Below are 19,031 nucleotides of genomic sequence, written 5' to 3' on the forward strand. Positions count from 1 at the left end.
AACAGGGAGCAAGGAAATGGACAGGAGTTTGTTCCTTAAGGTTTGTGTTACACTTTATAATACTTAGACTCCAAAGAGTAATGGGAAGTTGCAAATAAAGATCTTTGTGTTATGGATTTCTCTCACAAAACAAAAAGAACAAATCCTTAACGAAGGCAGTTGTGTGCTGATAGGCTAGCTCTTCAAATCCAGATCCTTGTTCTGCAGCATGTGTGCATGCTCATGGTACAAGTTAAACTTTGCTCCTTTTGACTAGTTTTTCTTCCAGTGGTTTCATCCTTTTTCCTTTTGGTGCCTGTGTAGATGTAAATCCCTGTGTTTTATTTGGCTCTTCTCTGGCTACTCTGTGGTCGGGGATGTGCAGAGGAAGTGGAATGGAATGCAGAGGTAGAGGAGAAAACCACACCAACTACAAGTCTTTATAACCCCTCAACACTAAAATGAATTTAATATGTTTAAATTCCCTAATGTAGTCTGTAGGACCTTATCCTGGTCTATTTTTCCTTTCTGGATTCTTAGAACATTCCATCCTTGAAATATTTAACTTGCATTTTTTTAAACTCTGAGAGCACAACATTCTCTCCTCCTGGCCTTTCCATATGCAATGTGTTCTGCCTGGAACCGTCTCTACCTCTCTCCCCCTTTTACATTTTTATACAGCCAGGCCCACTTTGGGGCCTTATGAAGGCCCCAAGTGTTGGCTGTCCTTCACTTGTGATTTCACAGGGTCTTGCACTTAGGGAACCAAACAATTTATCATCACTGTTTAATTTATTTGCCAAATTAGTTAACAACTATGGATTAGGAATCAGGAGGTCTTGTATCATTTAGGTCAAGTAAGAACATCTCTAGGACTTAGTTTTCTCATTTGTACAATATTCTGTGTTTCTGTTCCTGCATTATCAGGAGCTATTAACTCACCTCTGCTACGGGTATCAGTGTAATATTCAATGTTCAGGTGTAAAGTTTAGTGCATTCCTTTGTGTCTGACTTTCTTCAAGACAGGAGATATAGCACAGTGGCATGGTCATCATTGTGGACTTTGAGATCTAGCCACCTTGACTCAACCCCCAGGACTGTTCAGTTGTGCCAGGTTCTAGTTTCCCCCATGTGTGAAATAGAGATTTATGATGGAGGCTTCCTTGTAAGTTTGTAGGGGGAAAGAAATGTGTCAATACAAATGAATAGGATTTAGGTTTTAATATTACTAATTTCCTTTAATTGTTTTACTGGCTTCTATAGGTTTAAATATATTGCTTGTCTTAGAATTATTTCAGTCATATTTCTCCATTAACTTATTCTTACTGAGTTCCCAAAGAATTCCCAAACTTTATTTTTCAAAATTAAGAAAGATATTTTCTCTTCACTCCTAATGTGCATCTCTTTTTCCTATCACATGCTTTCTGAAATTCTTATCAAGGGCTCTGTGAAGTTTGGGAGCATTGGACTGGTTATTAACAATAGCAAAATGAATTTCAGAAAGCATGAAGGAATTTTTGTTCTATTTCCTCTCAGAAATGAGCTTTTTCATGTATATTGGCCACAGTTTTTTTTTTTTAAATAAGTACTCTCTCCCCCATATCCAAGATAACTTTTAAAATTAATTTAATGATTTGTTCCATTCTAAGGGGTAATTATCTCTAATGTTTTATTTTTAGAGTAATATCCAGTAATTTTCAGAAGCTGGAGCTTGTCATAAAAATCATTGAAAGATAAGTAATGTTCTTCTGATTATCCTGGGAGAATGGTTCCGTTTTATTCCAATCCTGCTTGAGTAGTGACTTTGTTGTTGAGGTTCCATTTACGTAAATTATGGGGGGTTTAAATATGTTGTGCAGTGTTTGATATTTGGAGTGGGGAGAGGGAATGAGAAATACAGTGCATTTAAATGGGAGAAAATATTAGAAAATGTTTGTAGCATATTGAATATATTTGCATTATTAAAGAAAGAAAGGAAATACTTTAAGTTCTGGAATATCCCTGACCCAATTGACTCAGCCTCCTCATGAATGAGGAGAAACACAAGGGTTTATGTCCCTCATAAGTCACCCCTAAATGTGTTTTTATGTTTTCTTTTGAGAGTATGTGGGGCAAAGATCTCATCTTCAAATTCTAATGTGCTCAGGACAGTAAGTCCAGGTGGATCACGGCAGCACTCAGTGGTGGAAATGGTGGCCCCCAATGCACTGAGTGTAGGAGAGGAATGGTACAAGATGAAGCTGGTGGGGTGATAGTTCACGACCACATCTTAGAGCATCTTCTAAGCAATGTTAAGAATTTGGGATTATATTCTGAGGGCAATGGGAAGCCTTTGAAAAGTATGGACAGAAAAATGGAAATGTTTTATATTTATAAGCTCCTTGTAGTTATGGTAGACAGTGGATTGGAACCCACTAAACTAGATGGGTTAGAGACCAGAGAAAAGATATTATAATGATCTAGGCAAGTAGAGGTCTGCTTTTGGTGGAACAGACTATGATTTGGGGACAGAGACCCATAGCAGAGATAGCTCTCTTCCCGTGAGAGGCATTAATGTCTTTCTCACCACAAGGAAGGGCTTAGGAAAGCAACCACAAGTTATGCTATATGATTTGTATTATAGTATGTATGAATGTGTGTGCATGTTTTGGGAGGTAAATATTGTTATCTTAGGTTAATTAGTTAAAGCCAGGTAATGGAGGTAGGTTTTGATAAGATTTCCTATGTGAATATAAATGAGCTCAAGGATTTACCCATTTGTTTTTCTTTTTATAAATGATTTTCTCCTCTTATGAAATTTCTCAACTTGGAACTTTCAGTAAGTGAGATGTAAAATTAAGATAGACGTTTTTGGATTTGTGCCAAATGGTTCATGTAAGTTCATGAGCATCACTCGGTGCCAGATGGCTAAGAACAATTATCAAGCGTTTCTTTGGGCTTTAATGTTTTCAGAGAACTTTATGATAAGTGACTAATTTAGCTTCACATTTCCCTGGAAAAAGGGTGAGGGAAAAATAATAGCCAGCAATCTAAGGCACATTTATGTAATTCACAGGGCTCTGTGAGTTCTTAATAAATACTAAAATATAATTTTTTCTGGTACTATGACTAGGAAGCACGAGGTCTTGGAAATACTTGGGATCAACAAACATGTGGAGGTAACAAGATTCAAATAAATTCTCAATCATTCATCCTTGATGTAGGGGAATATTAGCAATTTTTTTATTTATTTGAGAATTAAGAACCAGAGGCTACACCTGGCATATATAGTCTCTCCTTTCAACAGCCATAGGCAGAGGGTGTTGTTATGCCTCTTTTATACTATAGGAAACTGAAACTAGATGAATAAATGAATTGCTTGCGTTCAGGAATCTGACATTTGCAGAACAAGAGCTTCAGGTTTTGGGTGACTGGTAGTCCATGCCTTGAAGTTAGATAGCATCTTTCTCCTCTGTGTGGAGGTGGTGAGGTGGTTTAATTTCTTAGCCAGGCCTTTGATGTCCTGCTTTGTGTATCTATGTTGTTTTAGAAACTTTCTGTAATCTACCTCTTGATAGGGCTAAATATGTTTCTAAATCTAATTTAATCTTTCTGGTTTCTAATGTGATTTCAATGAAGGGTTATTTCCAATGCAATGGTTTTGCAATTATGGTAGACTCTCAGCTTATGTGCATTTAATTTATGCAAATTCAACTGTACGTGCATGGCAAAAAAAGATGGAACTATTTAAACAGTGTAGAGGATTCTATCCTCATTCCATACAATGAGTACATGCCTCTCTCTGAGTACCAAGAAAGACAGGATTTTGCTTTTCTTTCTTTCTCTCCCAGCCCTTCACACCTTTTATAAGGTGAGGACTTTGTCTAACTGAGTGAGACTCTATTGTTTAAAAATATATACTTTTTCACACTATATGGCCCCTAAGGATGAGTCTTCACTTTACTGTTCAACCAAAGAACTGTTACAAAACTGGAGGAGAGGTTTCTTGCTTGGATTGATTTATTCATTTAACAAATATTCAATGAGAACTTACTAAATGCCAGCACTATTCTGAGTACTCAGAACACAGTGAAGACTGAAAAATTCCCTGAACTTATAGAACATAAAACACAGGGGCTTGAGATACCGAATGTCAGCTTCAACAGCTTTTGTCTCCAAAGATGTTTTCAAGAGTCATATTGGTTGCATGTAATTTTAAATTAAGAACTAATTTTTAAAAATTAAACCTCTTTGTATAGCCACATGGGAATGACAGTTTGGTGATTTCTTACAAAACTATATATACTCTTAGCATATGATACAGCAGTAACATTACTTGGAATTTACCCAAGGGAATGGAAAACTATGTCTGCACCAAAACCTGCATATGGATGTTTATAATGTCTTTATTCATAATTGCCTAAAGTTGGAACCCACTAATATACCTTGCATTAGGTGAATGAACAATGGATTATCACTCAGTGCTAAAAAGAAATGAGCTAGCAAGCCATGAAAATACATGGAGGAGCCTTAAATATATACTGCTAAATGATGAAGGGCCAATTTGTGAAGGCTGCATACTATGAAATTCCAATAATATGACTCTCTGGAACACACAAAGCTATAGAGACAGTATAAAGAGCAGTGGGTGTTAGGGATTTGGGGGTAAAGAGGGATGAATAAAACAGTCTGGCTTTTTATGGTAGAGAAACCATTCTGTATGACACTGTCATGGTGGGTACATTTTATTTAAAAAATATATAAATAACAAACTGTAGAATGTTAAGTACCAAGAGCAAACTCTAATGTATACTGGGGTCTAGATGATAATGGTATGTCACTATAATAGTTCATTGATTATAACTATCGTGCCACTTTGGGTATTGTGGGTGAGTCCTCTTGGTTTTTATGAGAAAAAGTGGAGCACAAAGGGTATATGGGAACTCTGTTCTTTCCATTCAGTTTTGCTGTGAACCTAAAACTGCTATAATCAATAGTGTGTGCATGTGTATGTGTAGTTCCATGTGTATAACTCACCCCCACACAAGTTGCAGCTGCTTCTATGTCCAAATATTGGCATACCCATTTTCTGATAAATGAATATATTTATGCCTATCATCTGGCTCTAGCAAATCCTAAGACTTTGTAATAATTTGGTTCATAATTGTTTGAACAAAAAAGCATCACCAGTGTTTAAAACCTCACATGGGGAAATTGTAAAATAAATTTGCCTCTTTCTGTTAATGTGTCCCAAACTTACTAGGAAAAGAGGTCCAACTTTAAAAAGGTTAAAACCATCCGTTTCCTGAAGAAGTTTAGTATAATCATTCTAGTAGACTTCTTTTATCATGCAGATACTCTATGCACTTCTATTGGGCAAATAGTTATCTATATTCTAGTTTTGTTATGGAAAATTTAAAACCTATATTGAAGTACAGAGAACAAGGTAGTGGGATCCTTTGTTTAACTAGACCAACTTCAGAAGCTACCAGTTCATGAACAGTTTTGTGTACGTTACCCAAATCCCCGGGGCTCAAAATCCCACTCATAGCAACACTTCCTCCTTAAACATTTCATATAAAATGAAACATGTTTATCTTTCAAAGGTGAGATCCCTTTTGTACATCTATCAATGGTGCTGTTATTGCAAAGATGTTAGCAGTTATTTAGTATCACTAAATATTGAGTCATTTTTCAAATTACTGATGACATTTTTTTTTCTTACATATTGTTTATAAATCAAGATCGAAAGAACTTCCAGCCATTAAAATGAACTTTGATTTCTAGTATGGCTATTTTGAATGCTAGGTTCCCCATCACTGCCCATTACTTTCCTGGATATTTATTTGTAGAAGGCAGTCTGGTTTTTGTCCTGCTACAGTCCATCAGATTGACATTACTGATCTCATTCATGTGACAGTGTGTATGGTATATCCCTAGTTACTGAGCTCCCTGAGACTAGGAATTAAGGACAGAGGCTTGATCTGATTCAGGCTGCCTATTCTGGGCACAATGACTTCATAGGTGAAGGTATGTATTTCCATCAGGAGGCATGTAACAACTCTTTCTTTTGTGATGCTAGCAGCCACCAATCATCATTACCTACATCTACTATTTTACTTATGTTTAAAAAAATGTTGACATTCAAATTTCATTGTTGTTTTTTCATTTTTGGTGAAAAACTCTTCTGCAAATGAGAATTTATCAGCATTTATTTAGATACCACAAGAAAAGACAGAAAAAATGCTTGTTTTTCTACCATTTTCCATTTTCATAATGATTTGGTTCTCCAAAAATGACCAATGAAAAGTTTATTCTCTTTTTTTAGCATCATTATAGATTCATAGAGTTAAATATATCAGTAGTAGTTTAATCCTTTGCAGTTATTATTCTCATTGATGCTCTGATTTTCTCCTCCTTAATTTGCATTATTCCTATCATGAGTGTTGCTGAGCTCATAGGCTATCTGCAGATATTTTTCCCCTTTAAGTTTCTCTTGTAATAATCTCTATTTTCCTTGACACAAATTTTTTTCTCTGTAATAGATCTTTGTATATTAGGAATATTAACTGTACTCTTATGAAGAGATTACCCCTCCTGAAATACCATTAAGCAATGTAAGGAGATAAGCCACAAACTGGAAAAACATGTTCACAATTTTTATCACAAAGATGACTTTGAAGCTCAACAGGAAGAAATGGAACATAGTGAACAGAAGCCTAGACCTGGGCCCTGGATTCTCCTGGGTCTAATTCACACCACATGGTGGTGCATAAGTTACTTTACCACTGAGCTTTACCTTCTCTATCCATCTCATTAGCTGCTTATTGGAAGATTTTCATAAGACAAAACGAGGAAAACACAGTGCTGACCCATACAAACTCGACACATAACAGTCTGGAATTTTTCTAGTTTGTTACCAATAATGATTATATTTGTGTTTTCAGAAAGAACTCAGGGGTTGGGAAGTAACTTCTCTCATCCCCAGATTCTCTGGATTTACTCATCAAAACAATGTGGCAGGTCTGCCTTTCCTGTTTGCCACCATGGACTTAGCAAGGAAATGGTATAGCTTTGTCAGACATCAGTGAAGGTTATCACGCATGAGTGACTCATTTATGTCCATACTCAGACATTGTATCAACATAGTAGCTCCATATGTGCCTCAAAGAAATAAATATGAAACAGAACCTATACTGTGAATTACTTGGACTAGGAGGCTGGAGCCACAAAATTATATCATATTTACTATACTTTTTGCTTCTTATTTTTTGATGCTATGGATTGGACCCAGGACTTGTGCATATTAATCACATGCTCTACAACTGAGTTCACTCCCAACACTACAATCCATCCTTCTGAAACATAGTGGAGGCATAGTTTTACCTATGTAATAGGTAAGAAAAGTCCCATCCAAACATGGTTCCATTGTACTCAAAAAAGCCTATTTAAGTCTAATTTAATCCTCTGAACTTCTATCTAGTTCTCTAGGGTTTATATACCCCACCTGGATGATATGTGCTATGTTAGTCTTGTTTTCCTTCTTCCTGACTTCTATTAAATCACAATGAAATCCCAACCATCATGCAACATTTAATACTAGCAGCAAACACTTACATTCTTAACTTCTTTCTGGAAACTATTTTAAGTGTTTTAAAATTGACTCTCACCAAGAACTCTTTGACATTTTTATGATTTCTATGTTGCATTTGCGGCACTGAGAAGTTAAATAACTTGCCCAGGGACACAGCTAGTTAGCAGCTACAGTAGGAATCAAACCCAGGCAGGTATAGTATACTTTTAGCCATTGTTATCTTCGAATCTTTCTATCAAGGCAAACAAGTGTTCTTATTGACAGCCTCCTGGAATGACAGGTTTTCACGGAACATTCTTCCTTTGTTTTCATGGTGGTGTAATGTAGATCTAATTTACATTTGTCACTCAGAACAGAAGATCAGAGGCCGACGTTTTAAGATCGATATGATGCTGATCTTTTTTTGGTGCTGCTGATGTCAATGATTCCATTCAGTTTCTTTATTGCATTGGGTTTCTGGAGATATTTGAAAAGCTGCTCTTCAACAAGACACCTGATAATTTAATCACTGTCTACCTAAGTAAGTGGTCCAACCATTTTTCCACACTACCAAAGTAAAGAGGATGTGGTGACGTCAGCCATGGTCTAGGTTTGAGGCAGCACAGAAAGTCCACTGTCTGGATTTGAGGCCCTGTGGGGTTGCCTGCTGCTGCTGATTTTAGGAGGATAGACTGTAGCATTGGGAGTTAGCTCAGTGGTTTAGAGCATGTGATTAATATGCAGTATCTACATGGTGTGTTGGTACACAGGTATGTAGAGAGAGTTGTACTGATTACATAAATCCTGAAAAGAGGGATATTTTTAGGGATCTCATATACACCTGACTATTATTTAGGCTGGGAATGAGGACTGTTGTCTGGTGAGAAAGACCAATTTCCTATAGCAAAGTGTGGGCCTGTATTTCTAGATATTTAAAATAGCAAATGTCAGGCTTAGAGAGTATACGTAGAAGGGTTGAGGATGGGTGTTTATTTTTCTACATATACTCAAGACCCATTTTAAAACCCTGTCTTGCAGGCACTGCTGTTGCTACATAAGGAATATCAGAGTTTGACACACTTTATAGAGTGTATGAAATTAGCATATTTCATTAACCAGCAGAGAAGACTACAGATCACCAATTAGCTCAGGTGCCAAGAAATGTCCTAAAATCCCATTATAACATTTGGTGACTTTTCTTCTAGAGTCCCTTTAATTTCACCATCCAATTTAAAAGGCTAACCAGGTAGGAAAATAAGGTGCTAATGTATTGGCAAGAGATCAGGCTTCTAAAAGTCACTAGCTGTTTTCTCTAATCCTTAAAACCCAGCAGCACAGATTTTCTTTTGCTGTTCCCTAGCAATTCAATTGTTTGGTGTCCAGACTGAAAATGAACAGAAGGTAAGGACTTTGCTATTGAGCTAGCTCAAATGATGGTTCCAGTTACAGTTGAGCACCTAGATCCCCAAAGTATTTTATGTCTTAAACGCCCAAAATGGTTTGGTAATGTCAGCTGGTGGAAAGCATAATCCACGTATTACAACCGGGACTGACCAACCACAGTGACTTAAGGCCAGTTTCCCTATCTTTGTTTCCCAGGAAGCAACTGTTCTGACATGTGGTATGACCTCCTCTAGGGCTGCCACAGGAAAGCAGGGAGCTGAAACTCCAAACTTTGGTTTTTGTGTACCGACAGAAGAAGATTTAAAGTCAGACACTAAAAGTCATGCAAGAGAACTTTATCAGAAGTGAAAGTGAGGTGAAAATCAAGTAAAAGAAAAGTGAGGCTTAAGCAAAAAGAACTCTCAAGGGAGAGAGTGGGCCATCTCCAAGCAGAGAACAACAAAGGAGACAGTGCTGTCTCCAATTTTATTTCTGTATGATGTTTACCAGGAGAACTGGGGACTACCTTCTGAACTCCTTGTTGATCAGGTGTTCAACTCCCCCTTCATGTAGGTGGTGAAGTTTTTGACCTTAGTTGGTTCTCTCCAGAACTGTCATGGTGGCCATCATATTAAGGGGGGGGGGGGGCTTCATCTACAAGTCACTCCCATGTCAATGTGGGCACTGGGGTCAGTTGCTGGTCAGAAGTTACCTTAGTGTGCCTGTGCTACTAAAGGAATCCTCCTTCCCAGATAACAGGAGAGAATTATAGCCATAATTCCTAACATCACATCAACACCAATGAACCCTGTCGAGAGTTAGTCCCATTAGTGCTTTTGTCTTCACACAATTTCCAACTAGCTGCCTTACTTCTCTTTATTTTTTATAAATTAACTACCACCCTTTGTTTTCTTGTCTACTTTGGAAGTGGTTTAAAGAAGGACCTTAAAAGAATTTAAAGAACACTTGTGACCTTGTCTGCATTTCACTGCTCATTGCTATCTTCTACTTAACAGGGCTTTTGAAGAAATAAATGCACTTTCTCTGATCTGAGTATCTTCAGTCTCCCTAGCAGACTGAGTGAGCCAATATCTAGTTATATTCATAGAAGAATAAAGTTTTTCAAATCATGACATTTCTGAGTGTCAGAGGTAGGTTTCATCAGAAATAACATCTAGGAGAGGACTAACAGTGATTTGCAGTTTGCTTGGTGAATACTAAGAAGCTCCAGATTTAGTTCTGAGTTTGAATCCTGACACTGCCACTTTCTAGTTATATGATTTCCAAATGCATCCAATTTCCAAATCTCAATTTCCTTCTATGAAAATGGAAGTAATTTCTACATTGCAAACCTGGAGTCAGGGGTGCTTTTTGTTAGTGAGGCACAGCCCCTTCTACCTACCAGCTATATTTGTGTCTCCTTGAGAGGTGAACAATGTTTCTCCACTTCCCAATTTTCTAGTAGGGCCCAACCTTGTTGGAACAACACACTTCCACTCAAAATTCTTCCTCAAGACCAATTTAGAGCCGGGCGTGGTGGTACACGCCTATAATCCCAGCATCTTGGGTGGCTAAGGCAGGAGGACCTAGAATTCAAAGCCAGCCTTAGCCAAAGTGAGGCACTAAGCAACTCTTTGAGTCCCTGTCTAAATAAAATAGTGCTGGGGATATGGCTCAGTGGTCAAGTGCCTCTGGGTTCAATCCCTGGTATCCCCCCTCAAAAAAAGATCTATTTCAGTTCCTCTTGCCCTCTTCCTTCTGCCTTCTCTGGATGCCTGCCTCTTTGGCAAATCTGTCTCCATACAGTTGGATCTATGGGTTGTTGCCTGCTCATGCTTTAAGCACACAGAGTTCATTTTTAACTCAGCCTAGCCATTCAAGAGGTGTGGTTCATATTCTGCCATCAGAGCGTCTCTAACTGAGACCTCTTGAAAAATCACACATTCACTGAAGCCTTCAAGGCTGCCCAACAGGCAAGCTGCCACCACCTCTGTGATTAGCACTGCATCCATAGAGACACTGGTGCTTTCTTGACATTATTTTCCTTGATGATATTCCTAATGGACACCTTCCTAGTTTGTCTTCCTATATCATGGAATGAATCCCTTTCCAAGTTGCCAAGGATTACAGAGAAGCTCATTACTTCAGCTATGTCCTCTGAAACTTGTGCCTTGACCACACCAGGTGGCATCTTGATGGTGGACAGGGTCTCTGTGGAATTGGCTGTTTTTTCTTTCTTTTCTTTTTTTTTTTTTTTTTTTTTTTTTGCTGTAGGAGAGAAATAAACCAGGATCCGCTCAGAAAAGATGTGTGAGGGTGGGGCATGGTGAGCAAATTAAGGAAATGAGTTAGTTTCCCAAGAAAACCAAGAATTGTAGAACTGCCTCTATCAGGGATTGGGTTGCTTATGTCAGCACACACTGGGGCACTACTTAGGAGAATCAACCACCGTGGAGGAGGTAATCATTTTCTCCCACATCTGGGCAGAAGTTAGCAAATCCCAAAGAACAACCACTGGAATAGAAGACTTTCCATGAGAGCAGGAATAAAGTCTTCCATAGTTCCTGTCACAGCCACAGTCCTTAACAAAGTGCACAGCAGATGGTATATACTCCTTAAACATTTATTAAATAAGTTCATTTCTGACCAGGGCCTTGAATAACTTAGAATGGATTGCAGGTAATTTTTCCCTTCAACACTTAAATTATTTCTTAGTTTAGGGCATAACTAAATCTGAAAGGGAGGTGGAATATTTTCATATTATTACTATCTAAACAGAGAGTTTCTTTCTTTTTTTAAAGAGAGAGAGAGAGAGAGAGAGAGAGAGAGAGAGAGAGTTTTTTTAATATTTATTTTTTAGTTTTTAGTTTTCGGTGGACACAACATCTTTATTTTTTATTTTTATGTGGTGCTGAGGATCCAACCCAGTGCCCTGTGCATGCCAGGCAAACGCTCTACCGCTTGAGCCACATCCCCATCCCCCAGAGAGTTTCTTAATATCAGAAAAAAAGATGCATTTGGATAGATTTGAGACTTAAATTCTCAAAGTAGTCAGCACAATTTCTTTAATAACTCCATATATCATTGTGCCGAATTACAGCATTATTTGCTTTCCAAAGTTGTGTCTCTTGGCTTTTGATTGCAGGAATAATTGTATACTGTGGCATGATGATTATCAGCTTGCTCTAAAACTAGGGCCAAGATCATTCCCAAATTGCTGAGTATCATCAGCAAGAGGACATAAAATTAGCCAAAAAACTTGACTCTTGTGTTACAGTTATGCCATCTGCCCCTAGCCTGGAGTGGTTGGGGTAACTGCATACTTGTGAGCCTGGAGAGGGTCCAGAGAAAGTTACTAAAGTCATCAAGGGCTAATGGACATCTTCTTAGTTTGTCGTCCTATATCATGGAATGAATCCCTTTCCAGTTGCCAAGGATTACAGAGAAGCAATTATGCTTGAGAAAATGTGGAAAAGATTCAGACTCTGGTGGGAAATGAGATAAAGGTAAATAAAATCATGAAATGTCATAAAATCACAAAATATAAATAAATTAAATATAATCATGAAATATAAGCCTGTGACAACAACAAAAAAATCATAAGAAATTGTTTATCGAGTACTTAGATATTATGCAATAAGCACTGATTTACCTACATGACTTTATTACATTTTCATGGATATCACAACAGGACAGGTACAGCTTTGTCATTTTAAAATTACAGAAAAAAACAATGTGTCTTAGGAAAGCTGAATGTATTGATACTTAAAGAACTTGAAGGGTTTCACAGTGGTGAAATCAGGATGTCAGTACTATGATTATCCCCAAGTCTAGTCATTAACACTGTACCTTACTTCCTAACCAGTGTTAGGTGACTGAGAGAAAGGGAACCTTTTATTAATTAAAAAAAAAAACAGAAATAATCATTTGTGTGGAGTTTAAAATCTTAGAGGGCATATTTTTTGACTCTGTAAGGAAACAGGTAACCAGGGAAAGTAAGGGAAACAGCCCAAATATACATGACAAATTGATGACTAAATTAAACTTAGATCCAAAGTGATTTTGAACCTGCCCTATACCTTTTCCATAAATAACTCTAACTCTCACCCTTTCTTTCTTTCCTCTTGTTTATCCCTGAATTCCCTTTTCTCCTATATCTTCTCTAAGGCAGGGAGTGAAATTTCAAGAAGAACAAGGTATAATGGCATGGAATAAAAGGAGGGAAGAAATACATGGTAGAAGTACCAGTGAGGTTGCCAGGCTATCCAAACCTTTTCCTGAGATCAATGCCAGAAGACATTCATGTATTCAGCATTACATACTTGTTGAGGATTTTAGGTTCCTGTTTGTTCATTCATTCATTCAAAAATATTTAGTGAGTTCCACTTTCATGTTAGGCTGTGAGAAAAGTGCCTGGGATACAGAATACCAGTGGTAAAATTCTTTGCTGGCATGAAGCTTATGTATTATTTGGAGAAGGCAGACAATTAGCAAGTAAATACAAACTAAATAAGAAAATTTTCTCAAGTTTTAAACACAGGGCACTGAGGGATGCAGCAAGGGTCTGTAGTTTTAAATGGGATGATTAGATAAACTTCTTGCACAGATAGCATTTGGGAAAAGATATGAAATAATAAGTGGAAAATAGAGTTCCGGGTTAAGGGGAAGGCAAGTTCAAAGGTTTCAAATATCACAAGAATCGTGTTAGAAGCGGAGCTGGAGAGGAAGAAACAAGCTGCTCCTTGCAGGTCTCTTTGGTCATTTTTTTCTGCTTCAATTCTGTAGCATGGAAGGTTTTGTGTAAGGGAGTGTCATTCTCAAAAGAGTGACAGTCATGGCCTGGGAGAGCCTACTGTGCATCTAGACACATCTGTTATGTCTTAGACTAGTGTGGTAGTGAAGGAAGGGGTAAGAAATGGCCAGCTGCTTGATTTACTCTGAATATAGGGGCATTAGAACTTTTTGATGGAATAGAGATCATGGGGCTTAAATGACAGGGGAAAGTCAAGGTTGACTTGGAGGGTTTGGGTGAATGAAGTTGCTACCAAGTGGGAAAGACTGAACTAGGAAGAGAGGGGCTTTATTTTTGAAGGTGACTAGAGGCATGATATAGCTGACATGACTATTAGAATTCCAAGTAGTTCTTGAATCGATGGTTGATAGATGAGTTTGGAGTTCAGGGCAACTATCTGGACCTGGAGACAAATCTCAGGGTTGGCAGTCTATCAGTGGTATCTCTAGTTATGGGGCTGGACAAGGCTCTGCAGTGTTGGTGCACACAAAGAGGAGACTCAGGACACTCCTGGGATGCCCTGATGGTGAAGACTAGGAGGAGGTAAAGCCAGGATGCAGTGGCCAGTAGGAACAAGCAAGGTTGGAACCTTAGGAAACAAATGAGACAATTGTTTCAAGATGGAGTGATACATTGTCTCCTTGTCTTGCTTCATCAATAGACCATTATGAGGACATTGCTTGTTTTTCTAAAGATCTGCTTACTTCACTCACCCAAATTTGCCCCAAGTAATGAATAATTATAGGAACACCACTGATCCTCAGTTCTCCTATAAATTAAATGAGCAAATTTTACTAGTTATGTCCTAAAATACTTTCTAGTCTTATTCTCTGACTTCTTTTTTTTGGGGGGGTGGGGGGAGGAGAGTGTTACCAGGGACTGATCTCAGGGGCACTTGACCACTGAGCCACATTCTCAGACCTATTTTGTATTTCACTTAGAGACAGGGTCTCACTGAGCTGCTTCGTGCTTCACTGTTGTGTTGCTGGGGCTGCCTTGAACTCGTGATCCTCCTATCTCACCCTCCCAAGCCACTGGGATTACAGGTGTGCACCACTGCACCTACCTGGCTATGACTTCTTTTTGTAACCTTCTTTGGTTTTTGTCAAGACTGAATCCATTCAGGCATTATTCATTTTTATGCCATTCAGAATTCAAAGGGGCTTCTGTATCGTTTCTTTCATTGCTTTTGTTTTTTGTCGTCATTGTTGTTGAGACAGGGTCTCCCTTATTGCCCAGGAAGTCCTTCAATTCCTAGGCTTGAGTGATGGTCCCACTTCAGCCTCCTGAGTAGCTTGGACCACAGACCCACACGGATTAAATTCCTCAAAGCAAACAGCCTTGAATGTAATATCACTCTGTCTTGTTTTTGTTTTTTATAAATCATCTTTCTCATGTGATTTTTGTAGAGTTGGAAGAAATCTCCATCCTCAGGGACACGGGGAAGTCAGTACTGAACTGGAGTGGAGGTTAAGAAAACTGTCCCTTTGCTGGTGACCTGAGCAGATTACCTCAGTCCCAATGTTGCCCTGAAGTTTGTGTCCAAGATCTAAGAAGACTAGGACTGCAAAGGTATGGACTTGTAACTTGAACATCTTGTTTTTAAAGACAGACGTAATAGCTCTCAACAGTTTAATCATTTTCACAGGCTTCTGCCTCCCCTGTCTTGTCTTCTTGTTCCTTTGTCCCTTCTTCCTTTCAAGGGAAGTTCTTTTCTTCTGCTACCAGCTTGTGTGATGGATGTGCAGCGAGAGATAAAGGGACAATAAGAGCAGCTAAAGGAAGGCTGCATTGTCCCAGTGATGGGCAGATGCCCAGAGTATAGTTACATCAGGCAACAGAGATGTGTGCAGGTGTCTCTGCTAAAAAGGGAATAGAAATCAGGTGGGAACCCTGTGATAAGACAGGGTTAAAAAAAAGAAAATATGAACAAAGATGTGACACTTGTTATACACTCTTATTACTGTTTTCCATGCCTTCTGGTATAGCATTATAATTTCTTAAGGGTCAGGGGGAGCTGTCTTTGCATTTCTTAGGTATATATGCCCATGCCAGGAAAGTTTCTACTCTGGAGTCTAGGGCTCTCTCTCTCTCTCTCTCTCTCTCTCTCTCTCTCTCTCTCTCTCTCTCTCTCTCTCTCTTTATTTTATTTTTTTAGTTACAGTGGTAAGCATCATGCTAATAGAAATCAAGTATCAAAAAACAAAAGATATGTGGGTGTGTGTATACATACACACATATACACACATGCATAAATATCTGCATAATGTCTACATATATAAATAATGTGTTGAATGGCATCCATTTATATATATATATATATATATATATATATATATATATATATATATATATATATATATATATGTTTTCAGGGAGGAAAGGATGAATGGGCAGTAGAAGGAACGCTTGGAACTATTATTTGTAAAATATTTATTGTTAGTCAGGCATTGTGCTATGAGCTTTGAAAAAAATTTCATAACTAGTACAACTTGTAATGACCCTGTGGAATAAGGGATCTCTGTTCTGGAAAATCAGAAGGGAGACAAGTCAAAGGTTTCTAAGACTGTAGAGCAAGCAATGGTCAGGGGACAGACTCATAACCAAACTTACTAGAATCTGTATATAATAGTAGGGTTGCATTTGGTGCTGGTCAAAAGCACTGGATGGGGACATGGTTTAACAGCTTAGGATGCATTGCGTATTCAGCGGAAGTTGCAAGGTATCTTAGAAAATCCCATTTGCTGTCCTTTTAAACACCTTCATGATGGTGGCAGGGCAGTGGGGAATGACAAGCAAACAAACCCAAAACCTTATGACCTAAAGGCTTCTGGAAGCTGGTGGAGCATAGGCAAGGTGTTGGGTTGGCTCCCTTCTATGGCAGTATAGGGTTCCGTAGGTCATGCATCTGTGCAAGGTGGAGGTGGAGAGCTACTAAAGATCAAATTGGTTGTAGCAACAGGCATGCTGTCTTTTTAATCTCTGAATTTCTCACTGTAGGAATAAGCATGGCCTATGCTGTCAGCTGGGCATGAATGAATCTGCCTTTGAGGACAAAGCGCATGCACTTTCTATCTGCTGTTTCTAAATCCGGTGAAGAATGATTGATCTCTGGTGTTGGCATTGTTCATGGTGCCTCTGAAACAGCATGGAGGGACCAGTGAGCATGTGCAGAGTATTTTATGCAAACACTCGTCCTCCTTTTTTCAGACAAATTTTCTTTGGTTTTTAATATTTTTTTGTAATGAAGATAAATCAGTTTCTTTTTCTAACAAGGGACACCTTTAAAGTGATTCAAATATAAATACTAATTATAAATTAATTTTTTATACATGTGAATACAAAGGCCAAATAGGTATTTAAAAAAACAGAGAGGAAAACCCATGCACACAGTGTACTTTTTTCAAGTTCTTGCACAAGTGTGGACACACTATGTATGTAATAGTCATACAGTTGTGGTACAGCACTTTCTAACCATACGTCCCTGATATATTGGGGGAAAAAAAGCTGAGAGAATTATTCTCTGCTTGACCTAAAAACCTAGAGAAGCTTAGGGGGTTGGGTTGGGATCATGAAGATGAGCTCTTTGCTTTGAGAGTGGTGACCTGTAATTCAGAATGTCTCTGTCCTCTCAAGAAGATCCACCTAGATGGTAAGTCCTTAAAACACACATCCAGCAGAGTTTTAAGGGACTTGGTAGAAACATGGTCATGGTTTAGAGACCAATCAGCCATTGAGGGGAAGATGGCATTCTCTCTGATTGTTGGCCAAGGACAAGGGTGGGTGTGTTGCAGGGCTCTATTCAGCTGTGGTATATATACCTACGTGCATGTCCCTGCTTATAAAGCAAAACCCAATTTCCAGTAAGGAAGAAGGAATGAGGCAATGTTGGGGCCATCAATCCACAATCCTGTGTATGAAGCAGAGATTTCAGGTACCTTTTCAAGTGAAGACAGAAGGAATATATCAGTGGCCATGGGCCCAGGCTTTAGAAAAGGCAAATCAGGGTCTAATAAAGCTTCTATGTAAGCATTAGGAAAACCAATAAGCCCTTTGTTGTCTTCCCTATTTAAGGTGGTCTATAAATTGTCATCATTGATATCATCTAAGCTAGTAAGGTAGGTAAATTCTCAGGCCCCACCCCTGACATACTATAGCCAAATCTCTTGGAGGCGTATACAGCAAACTGTTTTTCAACGAACTCTATACATAATTCATATGCTTTGCTTAAATCTGCGAAGTGATTTTGAACCTTTTCCTTGATCTCTGAAAACCAAGGGAGGTTTATAAAATTTCATGCTTAAAACTATGAAGATCTAAGAATATAATGATCAGTAGGCTTTAATGTGTGTATTTTATGTATTTATGCATATATATATATTACCTTTGCATATAGACATGAATATGACATTAAAACAGGAAAAAGAACAAATTTTAAAAAGCCTAAACAAAATTGCAGGTATTCCAGTCCCTGCATTTGAGCTCTAAACAGGCAAAAGAAAAAAGATAAAACATACTAAAAACTAAAGTTAAAATAGATGACATTATAAATAAATGGGTCTGTGGAGCAAAATAGAGAATTCTGACACAGGCCCACATAAATATAGGCTATTGTTATTCAATAAGAACACAAAATAAATTCAGTGTAGACAGGAAAACTGCTACAACAAATAGTGTCAAACAACTAGATATTTATATGAAAAATAAAGACCTTCAACTTCTGCCTCACACCATACACAAAACTCAGTCTGAGTCAGATCATGGACTGAAACATAAATGCTCAAACACAAACACTAGAAGAAAAGCTAGAATAATTTCGTAACTTCATGAAGCAAATATTTTAGAACACAAAATGCACAAACCACAAATGGAAAAGAAACACACTGAACTTCCTAAAATTTAAAAGCATTTAATCATCAAAAAGTATGGAACCAACCTAGGTGCCCTTCAATAGACGAATGGATAAAGAAAGTGTCGTGTGTATACATAATGGAGTATTACTCAGCTATAAAGAAGAATGACTTTATGACACTTGCCAGTAAATGGATGGATCTGGAAACACTTATGCTAAGTGAAATAAGCCAACCTCAAAAAGCCAAAGGTCAAATGTTTTCTCTCATAATGTGGAAGCTAACCCACAATAAGTGGGGGAGTGAAGGGAAGAACAAAAGTGTAGTAGATTAGACAATGGGAAATGGAGGGACAGATCGGGGATGGGAAAAGGAAAGACAATGGAATGACTCTGACATAATTTTCCCATGTACATATATAAAAACAACACAGTGAATCCCACCATCATGTACATCTATAATGGGATTCTAATTA

The 19,031-nt window shown here is 38.1% G+C and overlaps 1 protein-coding gene across 2 annotated transcripts in view; it reads left to right on the forward strand.

Annotated features, from left to right (window-relative positions):
• Positions 1-19,031, forward strand: part of Sgcd (sarcoglycan delta) — a 954,199-nt gene that overhangs the window by 364,860 nt on the left and 570,308 nt on the right. For both annotated transcript variants that reach the window (XM_046459943.2, XM_058584191.1), the window contains exon 2: positions 15,116-15,278. The gene's annotated coding sequence lies outside the window, so the exon portion shown is untranslated. The remainder of the gene's footprint in view (positions 1-15,115; positions 15,279-19,031) is intronic.

The sequence above is a fragment of the Marmota monax genome, unplaced genomic scaffold (assembly GCF_021218885.2).
Source record: "Marmota monax isolate L192 unplaced genomic scaffold, Marmota_monax_Labrador192_F-V1.1 WCK01_AAM20220418_F8-fsc00229, whole genome shotgun sequence".
Lineage (NCBI taxonomy): Eukaryota > Metazoa > Chordata > Mammalia > Rodentia > Sciuridae > Marmota > Marmota monax.